The sequence below is a fragment of the Trachurus japonicus genome, unplaced genomic scaffold, assembly GCF_045865225.1.
Source record: "Trachurus japonicus isolate A0001 unplaced genomic scaffold, Traja_1.0 AP030122.1".
In the NCBI taxonomy this organism is placed as follows: Eukaryota; Metazoa; Chordata; class Actinopteri; order Carangiformes; family Carangidae; genus Trachurus; species Trachurus japonicus.
Window position 1 is genome coordinate 1 of NW_028220255.1, and position 24281 is coordinate 24281.

The following is a 24281-nucleotide window of genomic DNA, read 5'->3' on the forward strand; positions in this document are numbered from 1 at the left end:
TAGCCGGTCTCACGACCATGTTCCTCCACCCTGGTTCTGGGTCTGGTCTCAGGGATTGTTGACGGAACGCGCTCAGAGAGCTGATAGCCCTGAGCTACAACAGAGTGCAGGTGGTGCCCGAGGAGCTGAGCCGCTTGTGAAAGTTCAGTCTGGAGAGACTAGGAGCTGGCCATGAACCGGGAGCTGGACCACCACCCCTATACCTGACCAGGTACGGACCGCAGGGCCGCATATGAGTCGACTTATGAGTAAAACAAAAATATTATTGCCTGAAAGATGCACTTAAAGGATAGTAGCATTTTTTTTAAAAGTGGGGTTGTATGATCTACAAATAGCCCCTAAAAAAAATACACAGTTCCATAGTTTTCGTTATAATATAATTTTTTTTTCCAGCCCTTCAAAGTGCAGAAAAAACACAGTTTTATTAATTTGGACCTAACCAACTGCTGATTCGGGGGGGGCGCTAACCCTGGGCGAAGGGATACGTGAATTGGTTAGGTTCCCAAATAAAAAACTGTGTTTTTTCCTGCACTTTGAAGCTGGGAAAAATGCAAGAATCTTCTACTGCAATTAAAGTAACTTAGAGGAGGCTTATTTTGTAGATCATAACAACCCCACTTTTAAAAAAATGCTACTATCCCTTTAAAAAGGTAGTTATCAAGTGTCTTTAGTCACACCTTTTGTGAACTGAATTCTTAAATGCCCCGGTGGTCAGAGCCGAGTTAGCCATAGTACCTAAATGTGCTGTAAACTGAATTTCCCAGTCGTCCCGAGTCTTAGAGAATCGATTAGTGTTGAGAATTTGTGGATATTTTAAGTCCAACTCTCAAACATAAGATAACTAAAGCTTTTTATCAACTTTCTCAAGTCTAAAGAATCACTCCTACTTCCCCCAGATATTTAAAGAAGGGACAAATTCCAACATTTTGGGCAAAATTGGCCCCATTGCCATAATCCCTATCGTCATACCTGTAGGTTCGTTTTACCTTTAATTGTCGGTTTGCAAAAAGCTATCTTCACCACGTTGAGGGATGTTTGATTTGCCCACTCACAGTCCGAGCAAGGAAGCGTTTGTCCAGGCAACGTAACATACAGTAAACGCATATCCCTGGCTCACAATGGCCTACTAAAAAATCATCCAAAGTGTGGAAAATAAATACAAGGTATTTGTTTTAGCACCTACCATATTTTTGGTGTGTTTTAGCTCTTTTGTTTTGAGAACGGGAAAAAGTTGCAAATTTGCTGCTATCTAAAAAAAAAAAAAAAGGTTTTGACGATGCCAATTCGACTACGGCAAAAATCTGACGAATCAGATTCGACTATTAAAATCCTTAGTCTGCAAAACAGCCCTAGAGACACAGTCGCAGAGGCAGAAAATAACCCTTTTTCCCTCTACAAGTTCGTAGTTTTGGTGTGTCACTGAAAACATCAGGCCCAGATAAAAAAGTTCTTGGTTTGAAAGTCTGGTCCCCAAACTGAATTTGTAGCTGACATATCCCTTTTAAACCAGCAGATCAGACCTGTTATGTGTCAGATAATCATTAATCAGTTGTCATTGATCAGTTTTCCCAGAATCCGATCAGATCACTGGGTCTGGATCAGTCTGACCCGATTACTTGACATCATTTATATCTAATCACCTTGGTGTGTCTCTTTGCCCTCAGGCGTCTCACAACATCGGGCTGGCGATGGACACGAGTCAGGGTCTGCTGGTGCCCAACGTGAAGAACGTGCAGCTGCTCAGCGTGTTCGACATCGCCCAGGAGCTGAACCGGCTGCAGACGCTCGGCGCCGTGGGGCAGCTGGGAACGTCGGAGCTGACGGGGGGAACGTTCACCCTGTCCAACATCGGATCAGTGAGTCCAGACGCCGCCGCTCTGAGGACGGAGACGGACTCTAGACCCGCTCTAACCACAACCTGTTTCCTCTGTGTGTGTGTTGTAGATCGGTGAGGTCGCCATCGGAGCGCTGGGGAAAATGCAGGTGAGTTCCAGACTTTCCAACGACCTATGAACACACCACAGACATCAAACATCAAAGTACTTAGATAAGCCCCTCCTGCAGGGTAAGAAATTAAGAAAAATTAGGCCATTTTCAAAATGTGTGGGGGCCATTAAAAAAAAGGTCATTAGAGCTAGTGAATTAAAACATAATACTGTTGAAATGAACGAGTTTCGGGGCAGATAATGTTATTTAGAGGCTGCATCTCGGTGCTCCCATCACTCCCACTATGTGGATATACACAGCTCTGAATGGATCTAAATATCGTCTAAAGGATCCTAATGACACCAAAGTTATATGTGTTAGTAAACGACCAGATTTTATGTCAGAAATAAGGTCCAGGTTTGGGGCGGTGCGTGGCGCAGTGGTAGAGCGGCCGCCCCATGTAGAGGCTACAGTCCTCACCGCAGGCGGCCCCGGTTCGAATCCCGCGTCGGGCAGCCCTCTCATTGTCATTCCCCGTCTCTCTGCCTCCCCCTTTCCTGTCTATCTCTACTGTGTGCTATCAATAAAAAGGCAAAAAGCCACCAAAAAAAAACTTAAAATTAAAAAAAAAAAAGAAATATGGTCCAGGTTGTAAAAAACTGCACTTTTCCTTTAAACTTATGGGCTATAATAACATCGGACGTTGTTTATTGATCAACTGAGCGCCGGGTTAAGACACGTTAGATCAGGGGTGCCCAAATTCTTCTCAGTGAAGTGCCAAAAATGAATCGGGGTGGAGGGTCACGGGCCAAAATTAAACATTCAAATTAAATATGCCTATAACATGGGTTAATTGTGCAAAATAAACACTCATGCAAAGTGTTTTTTAAATAACACTATTGATTATTGTGTTTCACTGGTAAACAGGGCTCCAAACATTTTGCCCCTAGAATTTGGGACAGTACAAGTAAATTTTTCATCTACTTGTGCCGTATGTGCAACCAGTGAAGTTGCCTGTCTTTTGTTTTGTAACGCTGGTGAAACATGAAAGGAGAGACTCAAAAAATCTGATGTTTGTAATTACAGGTGGCAGGTCAATGTGTGTGAGTATTGTGAATACTTGCCCTGCAAATCAATTTACAAGTGTGCGCCCCTAAATTTCCTTCTTGCTCTCCTAAAAATTTTAAGTTAGGGGCCACTGTGCTCCTAGTGAAAAATGATAGTCTGGAGCCCTGCTGTTAAAACACGCAAAGTTACTGGTACTGGTAGGTCTGGTTGAGAAGGGCATCGTCCGCTACGTGTGTCTCCCCAGAAAAGCAGAGTAGCATGTGAATTTGTTGCCGTTGCCCAGTCAGCTAATGTCCAGTCTCCCTGCTCCTCTCACCCACACACAGCCTTTTTTTTCATTGAATGACTTTTCAATTATTGAAAATAATTGCTCATCCTTAAATCAAAAAATACTAAAAGGCTGAGGAGTTGTGATGTTGTTGAGAAATAAATATTCAAAAGTCAGAATTTTGCCTATTTTCTTTATAGACAAAATAACTTTAATTACCATACACACACACAAAAAGTACCGAAAACCGGAACCGTTGGAAACTGGAGCATGAGTGAAGTGTCCTTTCTCTTCCTCCAACCATAAAAATAAAGTCACTTACACAGTGGCTGATAACACGATGTTGACGCGTGCATATGGGTGCAATTAAAACCAGTCCAAACCAAGGTTTCAATGTTAACTCAAAGTTGATTTATTTCCACAAAATAATAACTCCAGCACTGTCAGGCCATGTCACGGTAAAGAAACGTGTGCTCCATCAACCACACCTGTGCTTTGTTCGTCTCAATCAAAGGACCCGACCGGATGGAACCGGATGGAACCGGATGGAACCGGACCGCCAACACTAACACACCTTCACCTCTCCCCCTTCGCCGCCACCGCCGCCGCCGCTGCTGCTGCTGCTGCCTTCATCATCATCATCTTCTTATTCTTTTCTCTCATTTCCTTGTTGCCTTTGAGCGAGTTGCGGCGGTGGCGCGATGCGGCGGGGGAGGGGCCAGCCTGTCAATCATGTCGTTTCCATGACAACCACTCATTCACTCACCCACCCCCTTACTCTCTCACTCACTCACTCACTCTCTCTCGGTTGGAGGTTTAGAGGTTTTTGTAGTTTTTGGTCCAAGTTGAACCAGGGTTCAGCTCTTCAGGTGCTGGTGGTCTGGGTCTGGATTCTCTTTGCTGGGGGGTCGGGGGTGTGTGTGTGTGTGTGTGTGTGTGTGTGTGTCATCAATAATTCATCAGTTCATTGATCAGTTTGGACTCTGTTATCCTGGACCGGACCAGTTTTGTTGTTTTTTTTCTATTTGGAAAATTAATCCTAATAATAATAATTTTAATCGGTGAAACTTTTAATTTGAAAATCACAGGAAGTGAGACTGAACCTGTGTGTGTGTGTGTGTGTGTGTGAGAGAGATCCAGAACCAGAGTCTGGGGGGGAGGGGGCAGAACTGGGTCCTGAGACCTGAGACCCGGGTTCACCAGAGTCCAGTTCCATCAGTTCGATCCAGATCAGATGAACCCGTCTGGGATCTGGTCCAGTTTAAAGTGGTTTTCTGAGTCCTGAACCAGGACCAACCGCTCTGTGAAAGGTCCACAAAGTCTCCGCTGATCATCAGGACCAGAACTTCACATGGTTCTGGTTCTGGTCCCGGTCCTGGTCCTGGTCCTGACTGACTGAACTGTGTGTAAATGAACCAGTGGACCTGCTGCTGGTTCTGGTTCTGGACCCGTCTGACTGTTACTGCTCCTCCAGCTCCTGAGGGGAAGACCTGGTCCTGGTCCTGGTTCTGGTTCTGGTTCTGGTTCTGGTTCTGGTTCTGTAGCTGCTAAGTGCCCCCCCCCCTCTCTCCCCTCTCCCCTCCCCCCACCAGCTGCTCCCTGACCTGGTTCTGGCTCTGGTCCTGGTCCTGGTCCTGGTCCTGGTTCTGGCTCTGGTCCTGGTCCTGGTCCTGGTCCCGGTCCTGGTCCTGGTCCCGACGTCTTCCTCTGGGCTGCTGGGTAACGATGGTGTCGTAGTTTTTTTTTTTTTTTGATACTGACCTTTATTTTGTCTATTTTGTTTTGTTTTGTTTTGTTTCATGTGTTGAAATGTTTGTTGTTTGTTGTTTGTTGTTGTTGATGCTGTCGTGGTTTTGTGTTGGGATGTGGATCTGGATCAGGACTCTTGGACCTGGTTCTGGTCCTGGTTCTGGTTCTGGTCCGACTCATAAACTGTGAAGTGTCTGAACCCTGGTCAAACGAGAAAAAAGAAAAAAAAGAAAAAAAAAAAAACTCAATAAAGTTGAAGTGAACCAAGTCTGAGTCGTTTGTGGTGAGTTCAGGTTCCTCAGAGAACGTGGGAGAAGTCACTTTCTGGTCCTGGACCCAGTTGTTACAAAGGGTTAAAAACTGATCGGATTTTGGATCATTGATCAGATCAAATCTTGAAAATGGATCAAACCTTCATCAGTTTGTGTCGTTCAGAGCTTTTTAGTCGGATCAGGAAAACGTTGATCCAGAACATCAGGATTATTCTGATCCCAGCAGTTTGGTGGATTCAGGATCAAACATGGGATTTAAATTAAATGTTATCTGGTCAAATAAACAACATTTATAATGTAGAATATATAAAGTTTTGATTATTTCACAATTAAAGAACTTTTCCCCAACTATTAGCAAATTTAATGAGATTTGAAGTTTAAATTTGAAACACATGGGGAAATGTTCCCAATGTATTTGACTGATGTACTGTATATTTGCATTTTTAAAATCTATTTAAACAGCCAGACCAGATGAGATCATTTCTGGCTGTTTAAAAAACACTGAAGAAACAAAAAACCAATCCAACAAAGTATAAATGAAACAGTAATCTCTTTCAATGAAAAAAACATTTTTTTAATTGCTTTATATATATATACGGTATATATATATAATTATATACAGAACAATACAATTCTCTTTCTCTTTCTTGTTTTTTGTTTTGTAGTTTTATTGAGATTTTTGGGGATTATTCTGTTATATGTATTTAGTGATTATGTATGTAGTTGGTATATTTGTGTTTAATTTTTGTATGTTGTTATTTATTTGAGTCTGATGTAAAGGATTTATATCCTGTATCAGATGTTTTTCATTAAAATTAAATTAAATTTCATTAAATACATTTTTTGCCAGGGGTAATAGTTACAGGGTATCCGCGGGGTCTTAAAAAGTCAAAATTTGAAAATCTAAATTTTAGGCCTTAAAATGTCTTAAATTTGTTGAATTATTGTGTTCAAGTCTTAAATAATTTTAGACAGGTCTTAAATGTTCTTATGCCCACCATGGGCGAGCATTTCACTCGCATTTGCCCCTAAAAAAAAATACATGTGTGAACCGGGAAAATCACAAAAACAGAAAGAGCACAACCTGCGATTGGTCAAAAACTACAAATCCCACAATTCTCTGGCCTCAACAATAACAGTAGTGTAAGTAAGGGAGAGTGGAGCTGTCGGTGAAAAGAGGAAACAACGCCACGTCTGGTCCTGTTCTATGTTGTCCGTTCACACCGTCACCGTTTATTCGTTACGTCCGCGGTGTAAAAGGCCGTGACGCAAAGACGCGATTAGGCGCGAGACGCGATTAGGCGCGAGACGCGGTATACGCGACTTTTTTTTTTGCGACGCAATACACGCGATTCTTTTATGGCGACGGGACCATCGCGTCTTCGTCTATTTCATCGTGTTTGGTGGGAAGCCCCTTTCCCACCAAACACGAGGAACGCTTTTTTTTCGCGCGAGCTTTGACGCGCGACCAAACGCGAGATACGCGAGATACGCGATTTGACGCTCGTTTTGACTCGTGTAAAAAAAAAAATCATTTTCACTACAACATTTTTTATTTTTATTTTTTCAAAGGAGGTTAAATCGAAAGCAACTGGACTTAGTTATTTGTCTGAAGACGTTTCACCTTCATCCAAGAGGCTTCATCAGTTCTACGCATCTGACCAGGCTGGGACTGGTCCAACTGGTCTGGAGACTCAGTATAAGTCCGGTTGCTGAGACTTTAGAGTCAAAGAGGAGCAGTGCGTCTGCGTCGCTGTGTCGGACTGTTTGGATTTAATGAAGAAGCTGCACGGTGTCCTCCCGTATTTTACCTGGGTCGCTACCGGAGCTTGATAAATGGAGAGAAAAAACAAACGCCAGGCGCACGTCGCGGTGGAACCGAGAACAGCTGAGTTTTCCTCCTCCAGCTGAACAGCTGATCTGTGATCTGTGGTGAAGACGTACAGAGACCTGCCACTGTGTCACGGTGCATTAATATAAACTCTGTCCTCAGACTGTCCTGACTGTCCCTGAACACCACACAGAGACAACATGGAGCTGTGTGAGGTTGAGTTTTATTTATCATGATAATTAATACTTAGTAACAAGCCTGTAAGTTCAACACATCAGTATGCTACTGTGATTTAACTAGCCTAGTTAAATAAAAAGATGTAGTTTAATACCATAATATCTAGGGCTGACCAAAGGCCAATGTCTTTACTTCATGTGTCAAATATTTATTACTTGTTGCTACGACTCATTTTAGCTTCTTTCACCAAACTCCCATGATGCACTGAGCTCCTACATCCCATCCTTCTTCTGTAGGGCTGCTGTGTGTGGACCAGATGCTGCCGTCACCATGACAACGTCCCAACGTGCAGGAGGACACGCGGTCAGAAACTCCAGAGGTCAGAGAGGAGGTGGGAGGTCCTCCGCTCTGATTGGCTGAGAGACCCCGACTCCTCTCCCTGGACCCAGGACCAGGACCAGTCATGTGACTCTGAGTGGAGGGGGGGGGTAAGAGGGTAAGAGGGGGGGTAAGAGGGTAAGAGGTGGGGGTATCTGTCGGTCACGTGACCTGGAGACTCTGACTAAAATTAACCAGCAGCTGATCTGATCTGAGGTCAAATTTCTCAGCAGCATGGACGACGACTGTTGCCGCTGCGCTGAGACAAGGTGAGAGCTGCTACACTGAGACTGTACTACTACAATAATACTGCAATACAATACTGCTACACTGTAATACTACCTCACTGTTATACTGTTGTACCACAGTACTGCAATACTACAGAGCTATGGTAATACAACACTAACTACAACATGACACCAGTGTTCACCGACTACAACACTAACACTGTGGTACTGTGTGATACTACTACAACACTGTACAGCTGTACTCTGATAATACAACACTGTAATACTTTGAATACTACAATAACACAGTGGTGCTATGATAATACTACTGTAATTATACTGTAGTTCTACAACACTGTTAGACTACAGTACCACAACACTGTAACACAACAGTCCATTACTGTGATACTACACAACAATAACACTACATTGTTATATTACTGCACTGTAATACTACAGCACTAATGAACATCCAACTAACAAAGATACACTCAGAGTAAATGTACTACGTTTTTTTCATTCTTTGTAACTGTCAACGTGAAGATAAATGGAAAATAAATAAATCAAATAAATAACTTGTAATTTCACCAAAATGAGGATTTTCTGTTATTTGTAAATTTCAATTTTCCTTTATTGTCATCGAGCAACAAAGAAATATATGTGAATCTCTCCCTAATAACTTTAAAGAGTATTTAAGATATATGTATTATGTAATACTGCAAAAAAAAATTCACCTCATGAATGTAATGATTTTGTGATAACTTTAAAACGCAATAGGTAATAAACCTTGTTGCATTGTTACAAGTAGTTACATATTGCATTAGTTACAAAATAACGTGTTGCACTTTTTTAATAGAAAATGTAAGAATTTTTATTTGTAACAATTTATTACAAAATGCAGCAAAGTTTATTACATATTGCATTCAAGAAGTTTATTACAAAATGTGAAAATGAATTACATTATTACAAAATGCGGCCTCAGCACAGGCCTTAATTAAATAAATCATTTTTAACAGTTTTCTTTACAATTTATTTAGTAAAATAGAAATGAAATCAAAGAAATGAAATGTTTTGTACAATAGTTTTTTTTTTCATTCTGTGTAACTGACAACATGAAGATAAATGGAAAAAAAACAAACAAATAAAATAAAATAAATCACTGACGTTTCGCCAGAACGGTGATTTTCTCTTATATTGTAAATTTCAGTTTTCCTTTATTGTCATCGAGCAATGAAGCACAAAAAAATGTAGGTGCATCTCTCCCTAATAACTTTAAAAAGGATAAAAGAAAAATACAAAGAGTAATTTAAGATACATAAAAAAAACAAACACATTAATTTAAATAATACAAATAATAGATTAGGCCTTGTAGCGCCACATTATGTAATAAAGTTGCATTATAATGCAATAAATGTGTAAGAAACCTGGCCGCATTTTGTTACAAGTTGTTACATATTGCATTATTACAAAATACAAGTGTTGCACTTTTTTATATAGAAAATGTAATAATTTTGTGCAAAATGTAACAACTTATTACAATATGTGGCAAAGTTTATTATATATTGCATTCAAGAATTTTACAAAAAAAGGTTACAAAATGTTACAAACTGTGGCAGATTTTACAAAATATTACATCATGAGGTGAAATTAATTACATTATTACAAAATGTGGCCTCAATATAGGCTTCAATTAAATGAATAATAAAAAAAAAAACAGTTTTCTTCACAATTTATTTAGTAAAATAGAAATGAAATGTTTTGTGTTTGTTCCTCTGGTGATAATACGACAGGATGATCAGGAGGAGAGCGAGGCTGCAGCTCAGAGGTCAGAGGTCATCTCGCCTGTCCCCCCGTGCGGCGCTGTGACGTCGTCGTCGTCGTGGTGACCATGGTGGGGGGCGTGGCGGTGTGCGGCTCCATCAGCTCGGTCAGAGCTCTGTGGGAGACCCGGATCAAGAGGAGGAGGGAGGAGCAGGACGAGGAGGAGCAGCAGAGGAGGAGGAGCGGCACCGAGCGGCGCTCCAGACTCATCTGGCTCGACTCAGACAGAAGCTGCAGACCGAGGACGGACGGCTGGTGCTCCGCATCGAGCAGGAGGAGTGGAAGGTATCAGATTATTGTCCTGGTCCAGTCTTCGGTCTGATGCAGGGGCGTAGCTTAGGGTTAAACATTTGGGGGGGGGGTTAAGATCTCTGTCTGTATAGGGATTTTTTAAAGCAAAAAGGTCAGCGTATGCATGAAAAAGTGCAAAATCATTAACTTTGATAAAACGACAAGGCTTATTTGCCTCTTTATTTTGTCATTTCCGTATTAGAATATGGGCTAGACCAATCATGACCAGGGAATATCACATCATAAAATAACGGTGTAACTAACGACACTACTTTTTCAGTGACAGGTAATCAAAAAAGTTACCTTTCCCCTGCTATAACGCCGTTACTGTTACTGACAATAAAATGCACCGTTACTTGACTCAAGAAGTCCCATCAGAAAATAATAATACACCTGTTAAAGTGTACGTTTGACTTTTTTTTTTCAGTCCATAAACCAACTACGGTAGTAGAAAAAAAAAACATGTATCTGGAACGAACCAACTCCAGAGTTGGGAGGGAGGTTACTGGGATGAGTTCAAGTAATTTGACATATTTCAGCATTTTATATTAAAAAAAGCAACGCAGATGTTACTTTTATTACAGTATGTAGTAATTCAGTTACTAACTCAGTTACTTCTTGGTAGGGCTGCAGCTAACAATTATTTTCATTATCAATTAATCTGTTGATTATGTAAACGATTAATCGATTAGTTGTTTGGTCAATAAAATGTTTTAAAAAATGTTGAAAAATATCAATCAGTGTTTCTCAAACCACCAGACGATGTCCTCACATGTCTTGTTTTGTCCACAAACCAAAGAGAGACTCAGTTTATTGTCATAAAGGAACAAAGAAACCAGAAATATTCACATTGAAGAAGCTGCAATCAGAGAATTTGGACTTTTGTTCTTAAGAAACTACTCAAACTGATTATTAGATTATCAAAATAGTTGATAATTAATCGATTATTGTTTGATTAATCCAGTAATTTTGTTGTTTTTTTATATCATAAATTACGGCTTGGTCTGATGTGAGTGTTTGTCTCTGCAGGTCCTGCGGAGCTGTCTGGTCCAGCTCAACCAGGTCCAGGAGTGGCAGCTCCACCGGACCGGCTGCAGAAGATCCCTCACTTCATCTCCAGCTTCCAGAACCTCCTGGTGCTCGATCTGTCCCGCAACGGCGTCTCTGAAATCCCCAAACAGATCGGTCAGTAGCCTACCTCCGACAGGTCAAAGACCGACCCTGTAGCCGGTCTCACCATGTGTCCTCCTGGTTCTGGTTCTGGTCTCAGGGATGTTGACGCGGCTCAGAGAGCTGATGCTGAGCTACAACCGAGTGCAGGTGGTTCCCGAGGAGCTGAGCGGCTGTGAGAGTCTGGAGAGACTGGAGCTGGCCATGAACCGGGAGCTGGACCACCTCCCTGACCAGGTACGGACCAGGGGCCGGATAGGAGTCGACTTATGAGTAAAACAAATTATTGACTGAAAGAAAAAAACAAATTAAAATTAAAAAAAACAAACCGAGTTCACTTCATGCACGCGCACCTGCGTCCGCGTGACGTCACAGCGTCGCACCTGGAACAGCGTGAAGAGAAAGTGAAGCAGCTGAGATTCTGACGTCACTTGAAGTCTCTTTTTTTTGTCTGTAGTGTTGTTGTTGTTGTTGTTGTTGTTTAATTCTTACTGTCTATCCGTTAAAGTTGCGTTATTTAAAGGGATAGTTCAACATTTTGGCAGATTTTCTTATCACCATAACCCTCTATAGTCATAGCAGTAGGTTCATCACCTTTAATTATTCGGTGCATGTTGTTTTGAGATCGGCGGGGCAGAGACGTGAGCTGAGCTGCTCAGTGAACACAGTCAAACTCATCAAATACACAATCCAACAACTCCACAACACAACGCTCTGGTGGACAAGTTGTGAGCTGCACATTCACCACGCTATGAGATAATAACACAACGTTACCAGACAGAGTTGTTTTAGAGGGAAATTCATGCAAAACCGCTGATGCGTGTTGCCTTCAGGGACAGTATTTCTTTAAACAGTCTCTGTATTTCCCTCTAAAACAACTCTGTGTGGTAACGTTGTGTTATTATCTCATAGCGTGGTGAATGTGCAGCTCACAACTTGTCCACCAGAGCATTGTGGAGTTGTTGGATTGTGTATTTGATGAGTTTGATGAGGGAAACCAAGAAATCCCATGAGCTCTGAGCAGCTTTATTTAGCATTAGAGGGAAATGCAGCCGGAACTACATTCCAGACACGGCTGCTGGGCGGAGGGATTTTTAAAAGAGAAAGTAGTTCAGAGTATTTGCTTCATGTGTTGTAATGTTACATAATTATACATGATTATTTCATTAATTATCCCTTTAATGTCAGGCTACAAAGAGTCCAGGTGTTCAGGTGTCTGACAGCAGCACATCTGGTCGTCTGTCTGGACCTGTCTGTACCTGACCGTGTGTGTGTGTGTGTGTGTGTGTGTGTGTTCTCTCCCGGTCAGCTGACTCAGCAGTACCGCCGCCGGTGTTTCCGGCTGCAGAGCTTCAGACCGGTCCGGACCGCTCCGCCGTTTGTCTCCACATGTGACCGGAGCCTCCAGATGTTCAGCAGGAGGACGCTTCACTCCACCGCGGGTGAGTCCAGAACCAGAACCAGAACCAGAACCAGAACCAGACCTGGACCCTGGTGGTCTTCAAACTAAAACCTTTTTCAGTTCATTCTCAGGGTTTTTTATTTTATTTTATTTTATTTTAACACGTTTGACAGATCTGGTTCGTCCAGATTCAGGTTTTCAGGAATTGAGGAAGTCGGCCGGTGTCGAGTATCCTCACCTGTCCCAGGTGTTTCCTGGTTTCTGCTGATGGACTCAGAGAATCCAGACCAGCAGGTTTTTATGACTCTCCGGCCGATACCGATCATAAACCTGCCCACACCGACACCGACCGCTGAATGGATGAGAGAATAATAACAACCCTCCACGTCCTGTATTTACGATCTTGTGCATCACTTGAAGAAATAAAACCATTTATACTGAAATAAGTAAATACAATCAAGATTTTAAAGGAATAGTTCACCAGAAAATTTAATTCAGTGTATTAGATTAATAGGGCCCGACACAGAAATGTCCATAAAACTACACAAAAAACCATTTTATATTCCTCCTTACTGCTTGTTCGCCGCAATCCAAATGTCCTGAAGGGAGATAGTCCAGAGTTTACACTAAACTATGTAATTCAGGACATTTTTACAGCCTAAACAGTCCTGGATTGAATTTGCCTGGGGCGCGCTCTTGTGTTCACACAATGCACTCGCTTGCACTACAGAAACTGCAGCAGACAAATTTTTTCTTCTATCTTAAAAAGTATCAAATCGCAGTTCCTTCTTGTTAGATCAAGATTCAGACAGGTGAAGCTGCTCCCACTCGGTGGTTGAACGCTGTGTGTTTCCTGATCTGAGCTTTGAGAGTGCGACGATCAACAATCGACCTGTTCAGGCTCCAGATATCGGCCGATTGATCGGAGCATCCCTGATGATGATGATGATGATGATGACGTCGCTGTGTTTCTCCTGCAGTGAGTCGAGGACCCATCGTCCAGTTCAAGCTGTCGGACATCGGAGAGGGGATCATGGAGGTGACGGTGAAGGAGTGGTAGGTACCAACTAAAACTTTAACGAAAACTTTCTATTACAACCATCCTCAGTTCCTCGATTGTTTTCCTTTTTAACCAAATAATTATCTTATTTTAACTCAAATTCAAACTCTCAGTCAGGTCTCTGGTTGGTTAGTTAGAAAATAAACAAGAACCTGTGAAGGACATGATTATGTATTGCACTTAGACATTCATTTTTATTATACAAGAGTAATATGGTACATTCTTAGTTTAAATAACTAAACACATAGTTAAAGGTAGGCTACGCTAATGGAGTTTTTACTACTATGACAAACATCCTTTTGCAAAATCTATCACAGTAAAACAAAACTGTCAAATTACATCAAAAGACTAGAATGAGACTAAAACTGATTTCCACCGATTTAACCCTCTTGTTGTCCTTCTGGGTCAAATTGACCCAATCTGTTCCCTTCCTCCATCCTTCCTTCTTTCCTTCCTTTCACCCTTCCTTCTTTCCACAATCCCTTTTTCCCTTCCTTCTTTCCTTCCTTCTTCCTTCTTCTTCCTTCCTTGAACGAATCTGTTCCCTCCCTCCCTCCATCTTTCGTTCGTTCGTTTGTTCGTTCCTTCATTCCTTCCTTCCCTACGTCCTACTTCTTCCTTCCTTTTTGACCCAATTGACCCAATCTGTTCCCTCCCTCCATCTATCTTTCATTCCTTTTTCCCTTCCTTCTTTCCTCCCATCTTTCCCTTTCTCCTTCCTTCCTTGACCCAGGAGGACAACAGGAGGGTTAAACTAAATCAAGTCTTTGGTGAGTGACTCAGACTAAAATGAAAATAAATATTCTTGTGAAAATGGACACCACAGAACAAACGCAAACACTGAGACCAGTGAATCCACCACAGACCCATTAGACCAGTTCAGGTCCTGGTCCTGAGACCAGTTCAGTCCTGGTCCTGGTCCAGCTGAGCCCGGTGTGTGTGTCCTGTCCCTCAGGTACGTGAAGGCGGGGACAAGGTGTCCCAGTTCGACAGCATCTGCGAGGTCCAGAGCGACAAGGCGTCCGTCACCATCACCAGCCGCTACGACGGCGTCATCAAGAGGCTCTACTACGACGTGGACGCCACGGCGCTGGTGGGGAAACCGCTGGTCGACATCGAGACCGAGTCCAGCTCAGGTGAGACCGAGTCCAGGTTTATGTTTCTCTTAGCGGATTCACACTGGCACGGTTCTGGTTCTGGCTCTGGTTCGGTTCTGGAGTCTCAGGCCTGGACTACACGTATATGGATATTTTCGTCTTCGTTTTAAAAAAAAACTCGGTCCACACAACAGAAATATCTCTGTCCATATAAAGAGGCAAAACTGGTAAACGATTTCTCCGTTTATGTGGGTGAATTCGCTGTGTTCGTGTGGTTGAGAGGCCCAATTGGACAGAAAAATGTGCGTTTAGAAATATATCGTATTCGTGTAGTCCAGGCCTGAGAACCTCGGTGCCATCTGGCGAACCAGCAGCTTTCACACCAGTTTAAGTGGAACCAAAGTGGGAGGACGTCATTCCGCGTCACACAGGCGGAAGTAAACACAGCAACGGCTCTTTCCGAAACAGCAAACTACCGTACTACTTACTTTTAATATTTTTTCATGCTAGAAAGTAACTGTTAAGATCCCAAATATACGGCCAGTTTATCCAAACGACGGCTGTTTAGAAGTTTGCTCCGATGTATTTTGGAGAAGTGAAGCTCCGCAGCGACCGGGACATCACAGAGACAGCAGCCGGTCTGCAGAGCTGCTCGGCCGGCCAACCTCCGTCGTCATCCCGGGAGGGAGAAAACGATGGCTAATTAACTTACCCGCAGGTTTTTAGAGGTTTACCACCGGCTGGTTAAATTATGTTTAGGAGATAAATGTCGGTCTCATTGATGAAATCTAACAATTGTGGCAGTAGCATTATTTGTTTGAATGAAAAGTGAAGCTTCCCGTGTGGACAGAGCAGCGCTGCCTCGGGGCTCTGTCTGTACGTAAGTTACAGAAATCGCCACATTTACATCAATAAATAAATGTTTTACAATGAACCGATCAGTCTGCATTAAGTTTTATTTTACTAAGCTATACTGTATACAACATGGTTACGGTTTCCTGCTGCTTTCCTGCTCGTCTTAAGTGACTTGCCCACTGATGATGTCACGGTTCGCAAGGAAAAACCAACTATTTTTTGGTTCCGCTGCGAACCGACTTTTCAGGTTCCGAACCAATTATTTTTCCAGTCTGAACGCGCCGGCCGGTTCAAAGTTGCGTTCGGGAACCAGTGTGAAACCGCTATCTGTGTTCTGTTTGTGGTTCTGGTTGTGGTTCTGGTTCTGACCGGACCGTGTGTGTTCAGAGGTGATCCAGGAGGAGGACGTGGTGGAGACGCCGGCGATGGCGCGGGAGGAGCACACACACCAGGAGATCAAAGGTCACAAGACTCAGGCCACGCCGGCCGTCAGACGCCTCGCCATCGAGAACAACGTGAGTCCATCCACGTCCACGCCGGTCCGGTCGTTAGGACTGAGACTGGTTTTAACCCTTCACCTGCTGCGATCTGCAGAGTATTGATACTGTAACAATGTATGTCTTAGGCTGTCTTTACACTACAAGATTCAAGTGGCCCAATTCCTCTCAAGTGGCTCAGTTCGGATCTGTAACATGAACGTGTAAAAGGGAAAAATACGCATTGGAATCGGATTTGGTCAGATCAGAATCAGGCTCCGTTATATGTGGAAATAAATCAGATACAAATCGGATATCTGCCAGTGCGTCTGCAGTCTAAACAGACAGATCGGATCTTTCCTGGCAATGCGCGTCGTATGTCAGCAATAATACGAAACATGCGTTTCGCTGAACCTCTGTAGCCTGTGATTGACACGTGGGGCTGACCTGGATGACCGTGGCCAGCTGTGGTCACTGTCACAGGAGTTATTACAGTGTTTCATTTTCATGGTGTCATTTATATGCGGATTGAGGGCAAGAAGGAGTGTGAAAAAAGAGAGCACGCGAGATAAACACCAGATTTCACATTTTCCTGCCGGCAAAATCTGAACCGAGCCGATTAGAAATCAAGAGAGGAAAAACAAACTGTGTCCAAGAGGCTTTGTCCCGGCTTCACGAGAGTGACGGAGGATCGGGCGGTGGCACAACAAGAAGCTACAGCAGTAACGTCTGCAATTTCATTTTGAAAGGAGGAAAAACAGACAGAGCTCGAGCAGAGAAGTGAAAGATGTAGAGCAGAAGAGCCTTATTGTATCTTGTGATACAATATAGGCCTCCCCCTCCAGCTATTTCATTTTGTACGATTGCGGCCACCTCCTCCAAGTTTGTGTGTTCAATGTCCTTATACTTCTGACCACACCGTGTTTATGAGCCAAAAGAGAGAGAATATCCTCATTACTCAAGCCGATTCTGAAGTAGCCTACAGCTTAATCAAGGCATCTGTAGAGGAAGCCATGGCCACAGACTATATACTTTGATAATTTCTCAATTTATTTATTTTTATACCTGGCCCTTTTTTTTTTTGCCTGGCTTTTTTTTGTTTTTCCTTCGTCTGACTTTTTTTTTTTTTTTTTTGACTGGCCTTAATACTCCTTCGTAAATTTGTGCTTGATTATGGGACCTTGATATTAAAAAGTTTGAGAACCACTGTCCACTGATTTCTCACTGGCTTTGTTGAAAATAGGGCTGCCACAAACGATTATTTTGATAGTCGACTAGTCACCGACTATTTTTTTCGATTAGTCGACTAATCGGATCATACGTAAATTGAATGCAAAACATACAGATTATCGCAGCTGCTCTTATATACCATCATTAGCTTTCAGCTTGAAGTGTTTAAGGTATATGCTAACTAAAAATAAAGACAATTAAGATGATAGTTCATTAAACTTTTAATGAAATATGCAGCTTTAACTGTAGCATAAAGTGCAAACAGCTCAGTAAAATAAGGATAAGGCACTGGCCTAAACAACACCAAAATAAATACTTAAAGGTTTTTTAGGTTTTTTCTTTCCTTCATTTGTCTCTGGCATTAAACATAGCTACATTTAAATAAAATGAGGTGGACACCTGAAACTAAGGAATTATTCACAATAATAAAGTTTTGGTAGGCTTATCATTCAAATATAACTTGCTCAGTGTAAATAATAGTCGTTCTGTTAAAAAAAATCGAATAGTTTATAAGACAATCGTCTTGTCTGAAAAAATGTAAATGTTCCCTTTTTACTGTCACAGAAGGAGAAACATAGAAAGACTCAACAGAGAGTTCTGTGTGAAACTGTCAAATGAAAACAAGTGAAACTGAGGTGCAGCTCAAACTCTGCAAGGTGCAGACTGTGATGAGAAGCTACCGGAAAATATTGACGTAGATTTACGCCGGGAGAGAAGACTTGCTCGTTAAGATGAGCGCTCATTACGTGACCAGGACGCTGTGACCGGACGCGGTAACGTTCTAGTTCTCCAACACCGACTCTCAAAGTCCGCGATTTTATTTTTAAATGAGGAACGGCTGTTTTTCAGTCCGTGATTTAAAACAGTGGAGCGGCGGTACCGCTCCTAGTAGCGCTTCTCATTTAAAATGACACAGAGAGAGAGAGAGAGAGAGAGAGAGAGAGAGAGAGAGAGAGAGAGAGGCGGCGGCGACGGGGGGGCGGGCTACACCGGTGCCGCTTGATGAGGGACAAGACAGGTAGAGAGAGAAAAGAGAGAGAACACCTATGTGTACTGAGTGAGTGAGTGCATGTGTGTGTGGTGGGCGGCTGCGGCGGCGGCGGGTGCGTGTGTGGAAGGTGCGGCAGCAGTTTTGAGAGAAAAACAAAATTAAAAAAAAATTCAACAACGACGCATCGACTATTCAATTAGTTGTCGACGATTTTAATAGTCGACGTAGTCGTGACTAGTCGACTAATCGTGGCAGCCCTAGTTGAAAACAAATGCAGATGGAGGAGAGGAGGGTTAGAGACACAGAGGAGGAGACACCTAACACTTACAACCATTTATTATCCGATGTTACAAATTCAGCGTCAGCAGCTAAAGGGTTAACTGTGTTTTTACCGGCGTGTGCTCAGATCAAGCTCAGCGAGGTGGTGGGGACGGGACGGGACGGACGCATCCTGAAGGAGGACATCCTGAACTTCCTGGCCCGGCAGACCGGCGCCATCTTACCTCCCACTCCGTTCCAGGAGATCCACACTCCGGGTCCGGGTGCGATTCCCGCTGCCGCCGCCACCGCCCGGCCCGCCAGCGCTCCGGCCGCCATCAAGCCCCCGCCCGCCATCCCCAGACCCGTGTTCACCGGGAAGGACGTGACCGAGCCCCTCAAAGGTCAGAGGTCATCTCAGCAGTCAGCAACGGGAAACTGTGACATCAACGTAGGGGGGGGCAATATGGCAAAAATATCATATCATGATTTTTTAAAAATGAAGTCACGATTTCGATTTCATCACGATCTTAAATTGAAAAAAGAAAAACAGACAATTTAGGCCAAAGAACCTTTCTGAACAGATTTTAATCTAAATAGTTGCAGTTTTGAATGGTAGCTTTCAATAAACATGAAAGTAAAATATCAATGAAGACATTACCTTTGTTTTATTCAACACAGTCATTTTAACAGGATTTTAAGTATATCAAAACACTAAATAGCTGATTCAAAAGGGTCAAATAAAGTAACTGTTGTTATCTCTTTTAGCAAACTTTGCAAATGTCCTTTGTTTGCGCTTTGCAGCATAGAACTGTAATTTATAGAATGAGCCCCAGACGATCCTACGATCTCTGCACTTTGGCAGATCGTCTACACGCTCTAATCCTTCACGATCTAATATCGCCATATCGCCCACCCCTACATCAGCGCAGACTTTAGAGACTCTGAGATTATTGACCATGAGCTGATCAATCAATCACTTAGTCGGTTAGTTCTGGTTCTTTAAAGGGCGTAGGTTTGACCCAGACCCAGATGGTGGTATAAGAATTGCAGAAAAACCTGAACCTTTAGCCTTCAGTAGACTGTGAATACTGTTTTCCTTCTTTATGACCTTGAGGTAGGTGACCACAATTTTACTGATTTAAATTCATACGGGAAGCAAGTTGTTGCTAAAACTGGGAGCTTTTAGTTAGGGCCACGGGGCAAACACATCGAGGCACTGTCCTCTGGCTTCTGCAAGACACAAGTCTCGTCTATTGGTGTATTAATCCACGTTTCGATAGGTATTATAGTTTTTGATCAGTCACTGTTTAATGACCATGACCGTATTTGGAGAAGTGTTGAGATTATAATGGGTGTGTATTGGGCGGAATGTTCGTGTCAGAGTGGGAGAAGTTGCCAGAAATTGTCTGAATTTTTCTCTTTCTACGCTACTCCAGGACACAATTTACACTCTACACACATGATTTTTTTCACAGTTGTAGACAAACGTGTCCTCTCTCTAACAATGTGTTCATCAAAGCAGAGAGACTTACAGAATTTAAACTGTGAGCCTCTCATTGCGGCCAGGTCTCTTCCTGCCGCCCATTGACTCTAATACAAAGAGAAGCAGAACGGACCCCTGTTTTAAACTCGCAAGTGTTTCTAAAATATTAACTGTAGAAACACCAAATCGTATCAAAGTGTTCAGGAAGTCCTTACGACGACCACGATCTGCTGCTTTTTGTAATAGAAGCTACTGTTCAGTCAGAATAAGCCCAAATGTGAGACTAGCGCAGAGGCAGAAAATCACCCTTTTTCTCTACATTTCGTATGTTTGTGTCACTGAAAACGTCTGACCCAGATAAAAAAGTTCTTGGTTTGAAAGTCTGTCCCAACTGAATTTTTAGCTGAATATCCCTTTAACAGTAGATCAGACCTGATATGTCTCAGATAATCAGTAATTAGCTGTTATTGATCAGGTTTCCACAAAGCGATGGTGAAGACGATGACGGCCGCTCTGATGATCCCTCACTTCGGCTACTGTGACGAGGTCGACCTGAGCCGCCTGGTGGCGCTGCGGGCGGAGCTCCGGCCCCTCGCCGGGGCCGGGGGGTCAAACTCAGCTTCATGCCCTTCTTCATCAAGGTACGGGGGCGACCTTGATGCTGATTGGTCACGTGATGTTTGATGCTGACGTTGATGCTGTGCTCTCATTGGCTCAGGCTGCCTCTCTGGGACTCCTGCACTTCCCCATCCTGAACTCCTCATTGGACCAGAGCTGTCAGAACATCACCTACAAGGTACGACCCGGTCCAGACTGGACACTTTCTACATTGTAGATTCAAACTTTTTCTTTAAGACCCAGTTGTTTCAATCCGTTGTTTTGCCATCCAGGATCACGTAATCCACCTTTACCTTTACCCCAGTTGTTCAGAGCAGATACAAGCTTCTCTAGATGACCAAATCCAGATAATGAGTGTTTTAAATGTGTAAACAACAGGTAGAACAGCAGCATGGAGACACTCAGAGTGGATTTATTTGAAAATGGGATGTTTGTGTTGTTTTCTCTGCTGTTTGTTGTTTCTTCAATGTCGTTTAAACAGCCAGACCTCATCTGACCCGGAACTAGTGTTGTCACGATACCAACATGTTTTTCAATACTTTTCGATACTTTTCGGTACTTTTCCAAATAAAAAGAGAACACAAAAAATGTCATTATTGGCTTTATTTTAATAGAAAATCTTAGAACTATAATATATGCATCAGCATCAGTAAATAATCAGTAAATCAGTAAACAGTTACTGCTGCTGCAGGATTAAAATTGAAATTTCCATCTATATTAATCTGAACTCTTCCTAAGTTAAAACATTAGTGGTCTGTTTAAAAATGAATATCAACTTGTTTTCTTTGTATTATTTGAGGTCTGAAAACACTGCATCTTTTTTTGTTATTTTGACCAGTTGTAATTTTTGGGAGAAATTGTTATCAGTAGTTTATAGAATGAAACACAAACGATCATTTTACTCAAACACACACCTATTGTTTCCCATACGTTGACCAGTGTGTGGTGCAGTGTCACAGAATCAAGACCAAGACACAAATTGATTCTGCACAGAGAGAGAGAAGCGAGCATGCATGCCAGTGGTGTGCGGTAAAAATGAAACTTACCAACCAGCAGTGTTTCCTATTAATTAACGAGTCTGTGGCGGCCCGTCTCTCACGTGCGCGCTGGTGCACACACACACACAAACACGGTCAAAGTTTGCTGATCCGACTAAAAAGTTCTGATCAACACAAACTGAGGGTTTGATCCAGATTAAAACAGAGACTGGATCACGTGATCTGGTTTTAGTTTTTGCAATAACCCGTTTTCAAGGTTTTATCCGATCAAACTGGGCACTTTTAGTTAGGGCCACGGGGCAAAGACAGCGAGGCTCTGTCCTCTGACTTCTGCAAGACACACCACTCGTTTATTGGTGTATTAATTCACGTTTTTTGATAGGTATTATAGTTTTTGATCAATCACTGTTTAATGACCATGATCATATTTGGAGAAGTGTTGAGATTATAATGGGTGTGTATTGCGCAGAATGTTCAGGCTAGCATGGGTGACATCATTTTTCTCTTTCCACGCTGCTTTCAGCCACAAATTACACTCTACACACATGATTTTTTCCACATTTGTAGACAAACGTGTCCTCTCTCTAACAATGTGTTCATCGAAGCAGAGAGACTTACAAAATTTAAACTGTGAGCCTCTCATTGCGGCCAGGTCTCTTCCTGCCGCCCATTGACTCTAAAACAAAGAGAAGCAGGCGGGACCCCTGGTTATAACTTGCAAGTGTTTCCAAAATAATTACAGTAGAAACTCCAAAATCATACCAAAGTGTTCAGGAAATCCTTACGACGACCACAGTCTGCTTCTTTTTCTGATAGGAGCTACCATTTGGTCAGAATCAGCCCAAATGTGAGACCAGCGCAGAGGCAGAAAATAACCCTTTTTCTCTACATTTCGTATGTTTGTGTCACTGAAAACATCTGGCCCAGATAAAAAAGTTCTTGGTTTGAAAGTCTGTCCCAACTGAATTTGTAGCTGAATATCCATTTAACAGCAGATCAGACCTGTTATGTGTCAGATAATTATTAATCAGTTGTCATTGATCAGGTTTCCCAGAATCCGATCAGATCACTGGGTCTGGATCAGTCTGACCCGGTTACTTGACATCATTTATATCTAATCACCTTGGTGTGTCTCTTTGCCCTCAGGCGTCCCACAACATCGGGCTGGCGATGGACACGAGTCAGGGTCTGCTGGTGCCCAACGTGAAGAACGTGCAGCTGCTCAGCGTGTTCGACATCGCCCAGGAGCTGAACCGGCTGCAGACGCTCGGCGCCGTGGGGCAGCTGGGAACGTCGGAGCTGACGGGGGGAACGTTCACCCTGTCCAACATCGGATCCGTGAGTCCAGACGCCGCCGCTGTGGGGACGGAGACGGACTCTAGACCCGCTCTAACCACAACCTGTTTCCTCTGTGTGTGTGTGTTGTAGATCGGAGGGACGTACGCCAAACCAGTCATCCTCCCTCCTGAGGTCGCCATCGGAGCGCTGGGGAAAATGCAGGTGAGTTCCAGACTTTCCCACGGCCCATGAACACACCACAGAGGTCAAAGTACTTAGATAAGCCAAGCCCCGCCCCCTTCCTGTGTGTGTGTGCAGGGTATATAATAAAAAAAGAAAGAAAGGTAATTAGAGATTAAAGGGATAGTTCAACATTTTGTCAAATTGGCCCATTGCCATAATCCAGAGCAGAGCCGCGAGCTGCTCAGAGCTACGCTACGGAGGCTCATTATGGGATTTCTTGGTTTCCCTCATCAAACTCATCAAATACACAATCCAACAACTCCACAACACTCTGGTGGACAAGTTGTGAGCTGCACATTCACCACGCTATGAGATAATAACACAACGTTACCACACAGAGTTGTTTTAGAGGGAAATTCATGCAAAACCGCTGATGCACGTTGCCTTCAGGGACAGTTTTTCATCAACAGTCTCTGTATTTCCCTCTAAAACAACTCTGTCTGGTAACGTTGTGTTATTATCTCATAGCGTGGTGAATGTGCAGGTCACAACTTGTCCACCAGAGCGTTGTGGAGTTGTTGGATTGTGTATTTGATGAGTTTGATGAGGGAAACCAAGAAATCCCATAATGAGCCTCCGTAGCGTAGCTCTGAGCAGCTCACGGCTCTGCTCCGCCGTTCTAAAAATAGCTTGCACCGACAACTAAAGGTAACGAACCTACTGCTATGACTATAGGGATTATGGCAATGGGACAATTTGACAAAATGTTGAACTATAATGTATATAGCGGGAAAAAAAATCTTCATTTGTTTTGAAAACTTGGGGCCGAATGCTAATTCCAACGCTCTGTGTGTGTGTGTGTGTGTGTTTGTGTGTGTGTGTGCGCTCTCAGGTGCTGCCCCGGTTCGGCGCCGGCGGTCAGGTGGTCCCGGCTCACATCATGAAGGTCAGCTGGTCGGCGGATCACCGCATCATCGACGGCGCCACCATGTGCCGCTTCTCCAACCTGTGGCGGGAATACCTGGAGAACCCGGCCAGCATGGTGCTGGACCTCAAGTGACCGGACCCGACCGGACGGAACCGGATGGAACCGGATGGAACCGGATGGAACCGGACCGCCAACACTAACACACCTTCACCTCTCCCCCTTCGCCGCCATCGCCACCGCCAC

General features: G+C 43.3%; 1 pseudogene across 1 annotated transcript; it reads left to right on the forward strand.

Moving 5' to 3' along the window:
- Window positions 1–11118: 11118 nt before the first annotated feature.
- Window positions 11119–24279, forward strand: LOC146960695 (lipoamide acyltransferase component of branched-chain alpha-keto acid dehydrogenase complex, mitochondrial-like; annotated as a pseudogene). Its single transcript, XR_015035389.1, has 11 exons — window positions 11119–11415; window positions 12488–12620; window positions 13561–13640; window positions 14596–14776; window positions 15980–16107; window positions 18696–18951; window positions 20509–20674; window positions 20752–20829; window positions 22796–22987; window positions 23078–23149; window positions 24003–24279. The product of XR_015035389.1 is annotated as a lipoamide acyltransferase component of branched-chain alpha-keto acid dehydrogenase complex, mitochondrial-like (transcript).
- Window positions 24280–24281: the final 2 nt, after the last annotated feature.